Source organism: Triticum urartu, chromosome 6A (genome assembly GCF_056163025.1).
Source record: "Triticum urartu cultivar PI428250 chromosome 6A, HENAU_Tu73, whole genome shotgun sequence".
Lineage (NCBI taxonomy): Eukaryota > Viridiplantae > Streptophyta > Magnoliopsida > Poales > Poaceae > Triticum > Triticum urartu.
The window spans coordinates 93,399,903-93,408,968 of NC_141878.1; positions in this window are offsets into that span (position 1 = coordinate 93,399,903).

A 9,066-nucleotide genomic window follows, 5' to 3' on the forward strand; every position below is an offset into this window, starting at 1 on the left:
TGGGTCTTGTCCATCACATCATTCTCCTAATGATGTGATCCCATTATCAACGACATCCAATGTCCATGGTCAGGAAACCGTAACCATCTATTGATCAACGAGCTAGTTAACTAGAGGCTTACTAGGGACATGGTGTTGTCTATGTATCCACACATGTATCTGAGTTTCCTATCAATACAACTCTAGCATGGATAATAAACGATTATCATGAACAAGGAAATATAATAATAACCAATTTATTATTGCCTCTAGGGCATATTTCCAACAGTCTCCCACTTGCACTAGAGTCAATAATCCAGTTCACATCGATATGTGATTAACACTCAAGGTCACATCCCCATGTGACTAACACCCAAGAGTTCTGGGTTTGATCATGTTATGCTTGTGAGAGAGGTTTCAGTCAACGGGTCTGCAACATTCAGATCTGTATGTACTTCTCAAATTTCTATGTCATCTTGTAGATGCAACTACTACGCTACATATGGAGCCATTTCAAATAACTGTTCTACTTGGAGCTATTCCATTATACGTATCCGGTATCCCTACTCAGAGCTATCCGGATAGGTGTTAAGCTTGCATCGACGTAACTCTTTACGTCGAACTCTTTATCACCTCCATAACCGAGAAACATATCCTTATTCCTCCAAGGATAATTTAGACCGCTATCTGGTGATCTACTCCTAGATTACCTTTGTACCCTCTTGCCAGATATGTGGCAAGGCACACATCAGGTGCGGTACTCAACATGGCATACCGTATAGAGCCTATGACAAAAGCATAGGGGACGACCTTCGTCCTTACTCTTTCTTCTGCCGCGGTCGAGCTTTAAGTCTTAACTTCATACCTTACAACTCAGGCAAGAACTCCTTCTTTGACTGATCCATCTTGAACACCTTCAAGATCATGTCAAGGTATGTGCTCATTTGAAAGTACCATTAAGCGTTTTGATCTATCCTTATAGATCTTGATGCTGAATGTTCAAGCAGCTTAATCCAGGCTTTCCATTGAAAAACACTTTTCAAATAACCCTATATGCTTTCGAGAAATTCTATGTCATTTCTGATCAACAATATGTCAATAACATATATTCATCAGAAATTCTATAGTGCTCCCACTCACTTCTTTGGAAATACAAGTTTCTCATAAACTTTGTATAAACCCAAAATCTTTGATCATCTCATCAAAGCATACATTCCAACTCCGAGATGCTTACTCCAGTCCTTAGAAGGATTGCTGGAGCTTTGCATACTTATTAGCATCTTTCAGGATTGACAAAACCTTCCGGTTGTATCACATACAACCTTTCCTCAAGAAAATCGTCGAGGAAACAATGTTTTGACATCCTATCTGCAAGATTTCATAAATAATGCAGTAATCACTAATATAATTCCAACAGACTCTTAGCTTCGCTACGAGTGAGAAAGTCTCACCGCAGTCAACTCCTTGAACTTGTTGGGAAACTTCTTAATGACAAGTCGAGCTTTCTTAATGGTGACATTTACCATCATTGTTCGTCTTCCTTTTAAAATCCATCTGCACTCAACAGCCTTACGACCATCAAGTAGTTCTTCCAAAGTCTACACTTTGTTTTCATACATGGATCCTCTCTCGGATTTTATGGCCTCGAGCCATTTATCGGAATCCGGGCCCACCAACGCTTCTCCATAGCTCGTAGGTTTATTGTTGTCTAGCAACATGACTTCCAAGACAGGATTACGTACCACTCTGAAGTAGTACGCATCCTTGTCATCCCATGAGGTTTGGTAGTGACTTGATCTGAAGTTTCATGATCACTATCATAAGCTTCCACTTCAATTGGTGTAGGTACCACAGGAACAACTTCCTGTGCCCTGCCACACACTAGTTGAAGAGACGGTTCAATAACCTCATCAAGTCTCCACCATCCTCCCACTCAATTCTTTCGAGAAAGGACCCGATTCTAGAAACAATCCCTTATTGCTTTCGGATCTGAGACAGGAGGTATACCCAACTGTTTTGGGTGTCCTATGAAGATGCATTTATCCGCTTTGGGTTCGAGCTTATCTGCCTAAAACTTTTCACATAAGCGTCGCAGCCCCAAACTTTTAAGAAATGACAGCTTAGGTTTCTCTAAACCATAGTTCATACGGTGTCATCTCATCGGAATTACGTGGTGCCCTATTTAAAGTGAATGTGGTTGTCTCTAATGCCTAACCCATAAACTATCGTGGTAATTCGATAAGAGACATCATGGTATGCATCATATCCAATATGGTGCAGTTATGATGTTTGGACACACCATCACAATATGGTGTTCCAGGCTGTATTAGTTGTGAAACAATTTCCACAATGTCTTAATTCTGTGCCAAACTCGTAATTCAGATATTCATCTCTATGATCATATCATAGATATTTTATCCTCTTGTCACGACGATCTTTCAACTTCACCCTGAAATTACTTGAACCTTTCAATAATTCAGACTCATGATTCATCAAGTAAATGTACTCAACATTTACTCAAATCATCTGTGAAGTAAGAACATAACGATATCCACTACACGCCTCAGCACTCATTGGACTGCACACATCAAAATGTATTACTTCCAACAAGTTGCTTTCTAGTTCCATTTTACTGAAAACGAGGCATTCAGTCATCTTGCCCATGTGGTATGATTGGCATGTCTCAAGTGATTCAAAATCAAGTGAGTCCAAACGGTCCATTTGCATGGAGTTTCTTCATGCATATACACCAATAGACATGGTTCGCATGTCTCAAACTTTTCAAAACGAGTGAGCCCAAAGATCCATCAACATGGAGCTTCTTCATGCGTTTTATACCGATATGACTTACGTGGCAGTGCCACAAGTAGGTGGTACTATCTTATATCTTTTGGCATGAACATGTGTATCACTACGATCGAGATTCAATAAACCATTCATTTTAGGTGCAAGACCATTGAAGGTATTATTCAAATAAACAGAGTAACCATTATTCTCCTTAAATGAATAACTGTATTGCGATAGACATAATCCAATCATGTCTATGCTCAACGCAAACACCAATCTTGATGGTAGAGGGAGCGTACGATATTTGATCAACTTTGGAAATACTTCCAACACATATCGTCATCTCACCTTTTAGCTAGTCTCTGTTTTATTCCGTAGCTTTTATTTCGAGTTACTAACACTTAGCAACCAAACCGGTATCTAATACCCTGGTGCTACTAGGAGTACTAGTAACGTACACATTAACATAATGTATATCCAATATACTTCTATCGACAGCCTTCTCATCTACCAAGTATCTAGGGTAATTCTGCTCCAGTGGCTGTTCCCCTTATTACAGAAGCACTCAGTCTCGGGTTTGGGTTCAACCTTGGGTTTCTCCACTAGAGCAGCAGCTGATTTTCCGTTTCATGAAGTCTCCCGTCTTGCCCTTGCCCTTCTTGAAACTAGTAGTTTTCACTAACCATCAACAATTGATGCTCCTTCTTGATTTCTACTTTCGCGGTGTCAAACATCGCGAATATTTCAAGGATCATCATATCTATCCCTGATATGTTATAGTTCATCACAAAGCTCTAGCAGCTTGGTGGCAATGACTTTGGAAAAAACATCACTATCTCATCTGGAAGATTAACTCCCACTCGATTCAAGTGATTGTGGTACTCAGACAATCTGAGCACAAGCTCAAGATTGAGCTTTTCTCCCTTATTATGTAGGCTAAGAAAATTGTCGGAGGTCTTATACCTCTTGACGTGGGCACGAGCCTGAAATCCCAATTTCAGCCCTCGAAACATCTCACATGTTTCACGACGTTTCAAAACGTCTTCGGTACCTCAACTCTAAACCGTTTAACTGAACTATCACGTAGTTATCAAAATGTGTATGTCAGATGTTCGCAACATCCACAGACGACATTCGAGGCTCAGCACACTGAGCGGTGCATTAAGGACATAAGCCTTCTATGAAGCAATGAGGACAATCCTCAGTTTACGGACCTAGTCCGCATAATTGCTACTATCATCTTTCAACTAAATTTTCTCTAGGAACATATCTAAACAGTAGAACTGAAGCGCGAGCTACGACATAATTTGTGAAGACCTTTGACTATGTTCAGGATAATTAAGTTCATCTTATGAACTCCCACTCAGATAGACATCCCTCTAGTCATCTAAGTGATTACATGATCCTAGTCAACTAGGCCGTGTCCGATCATCACGTGAGACGGACTAGTCATCATCGGTGAACATCTCATGTTGATCGCATCTTCTATACGACTCATGTTCGACCTTTCGGTCCTCCGTGTTCCGAGGCCATGTCTGTACATGCTAGGCTCATCAAGTTAACCTAAGTGTTTCGCATGTGTTCCGAGGCCATGTCTGTACATGCTAGGATCGTCAACACCCGTTGTATTCAAACGTAAGAATCTATCACACCCGATCATCACGTGGTGCTTTGAAACGATGAACTTTCGTAACGGTGCACAGTTAGGGAGAACACTTCTCTTGAAATGTTAGTGAGGGATCATCTTATTTAAGCTACCGTCGTTCTAAGCAAATAAGATGTATAAACATGATAAACATCACAGGCAACCAAATAGTGACATGATATGGCCAATATCATATTGCTCCTTTTGATCTCCATCTTCGGGGCTCCATGATCATCATCGTCACCGGCATGACACCATGATCTCCATCATCATGATCTCCATCATTGTGTCTCCATGAAGTTGTCTCGCCAACTTATTACTTCTACTACTATGGCTACCGGTTAGCAATAAAGTAAAGTAATTACATGGCGTTGTTCAATGACACGCAGGTCATACAATAAATAAAGACAACTCCTATGGCTTCTGCCGGTTGTCATACTCATTGACATGCAAGTCGTGATTCCTATTACAAGAACATGATCAATCTCATACATCACATATCATTCATCACATTCTTCTTGGCCATATCACATCACATAGCATACCCTGCAAAAACAAGTTAGACGTCCTCTAATTGTTGTTTGCATGTTTTACGTGGCTGCTATGTGTTTCTAGCAAGAACGTTTCTTACCTACGCAAAACCACAACGTGATATGCCAATTGCTATTTACCCTTCATAAGGACCCTTTTCATCGAATCCGTTCTGACTAAAGTGGGAGAGACAGACACCCGCTAGCCACCTTATGCAACTAGTGCATGTCAGTCGGTGGAACCAGTCTCACGTAAGAGTACGTGTAAGGTCGGTCCGGGCCGCTTCATCCCACAATACCGTCGAAACAAGATTGGACTAGTAACGGTAAGCATATTGAACAAAATCAACGCCCACAACTACTTTGTGTTCTACTCGTGCATAGAATCTACACAATAGACCTAGCTCATGATGCCACTGTTGGGGAACGTAGCAGAAATTCAAAATTTTCCTATGTGTCACCAAGATCTATCTATGGAGAAACCAGCAACGAGGGGAAGGAGAGTGCATCTACATACCCTTGTAGATCGCTAAGCGGAAGCGTTCAAGAGAACGGGGTTGAAGGAGTCGTACTCGTCGTGATCCAAATCATCGGAGATCCTAGTGCCGAACGGACGGCACCTCCGCGTTCAACACACGTCCAGCCCGGTGACGTCTCCCATGCCTTGATCCAGCAAGGAGAGAGGGAGAGGTTGAGGAAGACTCCATCCAGCAGCAGCACAACGGCGTGGTGGTGGTGGAGGAGCATGGTACTCCAGCAGGGCTTCGCCAAGCACCGCAAGAGACGAGGAGGGAGAGGGGTAGGGCTGCGCCAAGAAGGAGAGGAACTCGTCTGTCTTGCAGCCTCCAATACCTCAAGTATATATAGGGGAAGGGGAGGGGCTGCACCCCCACCTAGGGTTCCCTCCCTAGGGGTGGCGGCAGCCCCCAGATCCCATCTGGGTGGCGGCCACAAGGGGGAGAGGGGGAGGCGCACCTGGGGTGGGCCTTAGGGCCCATTTGCCCTAGGGTTTGCCCCCCTTCCCTCTTGGAGGCGCCTTGGGCCTTGGTGGGGGGGCGCACCAGCCCACCTAGGGCTGGTCCCCTCCCATACTTGGCCCATGCAGCCCTCCGGGGCTTATGGCCCCACTTGGTGGACCCCCGGGACCCTCCCGGTGGTCCTGGTACGTTACCGATAAACCCCGAAACTTTTCCGGTGACCAAAACAGGACTTCCCATATATAAATCTTTACCTCCGGACCATTTCGGAACTCCTCGTGACGTCCGGGATATCATCCGGGACTCCAAACAACATTTGGTAACCACGTATATCTATTCCTTATAAGCCTAGCGTCATCGAACCTTAAGTGTGTAGACCCTACGGGTTCGGGAACCATGCAAACATGACCGAGACGTTCTCCGGTCAATAACCAACAGCGGGATCTGGATACCCATGTTGGTTCCCACATGTTCCACGATGATCTCATCGGACGAACCACGATGTCGAGGATTTGATCAATCCCGTATACAATTCCCTTTGTCTAGCGGTACGATACTTGCCCGAGATTCGATCGTCGGTATCCCGATACCTTGTTCAATCTCGTTACCGGCAAGTCTCTTTACTCGTTCTGTAACACATCATCCCGTGATCAACTCCTTGATCACATTGTGCACATTATGATGATGTCCTACCGAGTGGGCCCAGAGATACCTCTCCGTCACACGGAGTGACAAATCCCAGTCTCGATTCGTGCCAACCCAACAGACACTTTCGGAGATACCTGTAGTGTACCTTTATAGCCACCCAGTTATGTTGTGACGTTTGGCACACCCAAAGCACTCCTGTGGTATCCGGGAGTTGCACAATCTCATGGTCTAAGTGTTGGGGAACGTTGCAGAAAACAAAAAATTTCCTATGGTTTCACCAAGATCCATCTATGAGTTCATCTAGCAACGAGTGATTGGATTGCATCTACATACCTTTGTAGATCACGCGCGTAAGCGTTCAAAGAACGGGGATGAGGAAGACGTACTCGACGTGATCCAAATCACCGGAGATCCTAGCGCCGAACGGACGGCACCTCCGTGTTCAACACACGTACGGTCAGCGTGACATCTCCTCCTTCTTGATCCAGCAAGGGGGGAGGAGAGGTTGATGAAGATCCAGCAGCACGACGGCGTGGTGTTGGATGCAGGGCGTCACTGCAGCAGGGCTTCGCCGTAACACTGCGAGAGGGAGAGGTGTAGCAGGGGAGAGGGAGGCGCCAAGACACAAGGGTGCGGCTGCCCCTCCCTCCCCCCCCTTTATATAGGCTCCCCTAGGGGGGGCGCCGGCCCTAGGAGATGGGATCTCCTTGGGGGGCGGCGGCCAAGGGGTGGAGTGCCCCCCAAGCCAGGTGGGGCGCCCCCCACCCCTAGGGTTCCAACCCTAGGCGCATGGGGTGGGCCTAGGGGGGCGCACTAGCCCACTATGGGCTGGTTCCCCTCCCCACTTTGGCCCATGGGGCCCTCCGGGATGAGTGGCCCCACCCGGTGGACCCCCGGGACCCTTCCGGTGGTCCCGGTACAATACCGGTGACCCCGAAACTCTCCCGATGGCCGAAACTGCACTTCCTATATATAATTCTTCACCTCCGGACCATTCCGGAACTCCTTGTGACGTCCAGGATCTCATCCGGGACTCCAAACAACTTTCAGGTTACTGCATATTCATATCTCAACAACCCTAGCGTCACCGAACCTTAAGTGTGTAGACCCTACGGGTTCGGGAGACATGTAGACATGACCGAGATGGCTCTCCGGTCAATAACCAACAGCGGGATCTGGATACCCATGTTGGCTCCCACATGCTCCTCGATGATCTCATCGGATGAACCACGATGTCGAGGATTCAAGCAACCCCGTATACAATTCCCTTTGTCAATCGGTACGTTACTTGCCCGAGAATCGATCGTCGGTATCCCAATACCTTGTTCAATCTCGTTACCAGCAAGTCACTTTACTCGTACCGTAATGCATGATCCCGTGACCAGACACTTGGTCACTTTGAGCTCATTATGATGATGCATTACCGAGTGGGCCCAGAGATACCTCTCTGTCATACGGAGTGACAAATCCCAGTCTTGATCCGTGTCAACCCAACAGACACTTTCGGAGATACCCGTAGTATACCTTTATAGTCACCCAGTTACGTTGTGACGTTTGGTATACCCAGAGCACTCCTACGTTATCCGGGAGTTGCACGATCTCATGGTCTAAGGAAAAGATACTTGACATTGTAAAAACTCTAGCAAACGAACTATACGATCTTGTGCTATGTTTAGGATTGGGTCTTGTCCATCACATCATTCTCCTAATGATGTGATCCCGTTATCAATGACATCCCCATGTCCATAGCCAGGAAACCATGACTATCTGTTGATCAACGAGCTAGTCAACTAGAGGCTCACTAGGGACACATTGTGGTCTATGTATTCACACATGTATTACGATTTCCGGATAATACAATTAAAGCATGAATAATAGACAATTATCATGAACAAGGAAATATAATAATCATTTTATTATTGCCTCTAGGGCATATTTCCAACAGTCTCCGACTTGCACTAGAGTCAATCATCTAGTTACATTGTGATGAATCGGACACCCATGGAATTCTGGTGTTGATCTTGTTTTGCTCTAGGGAGAGGTTTAGTCAAGGGATCTGCTACATTCAGGTCCGTATGTACTTTACAAATCTCTATGTCTCCATTTTGAACACTTTCACGAATGGAGTTGAAGCGACGCTTGATATGCCTGGTCTTCCTGTGAAACCTGGGCTCCTTGGCAAGGGCAATAGCTCCAGTGTTGTCACAGAAGAGAGTCATCGGGCCCGACGCATTGGGTATGACTCCTAGGTCGGTAATGAACTCCTTCACCCAGACTGCTTCGGGTGCTGCCTCCGAGGCTGCCATGTACTCCGATTCACATGTAGATCCCGCCACAACGCTTTGCTTGCAACTGCACCAGCTTACTGCCCCACCATTCAAAATATACACGTATCCGGTTTGTGACTTAGAGTCATCCAGATCTGTGTTGAAGCTAGCGTCGACGTAACCCTTTATGACGAGCTCTTCGTCACCTCCATAAACAAGAAACATTTCCTTAG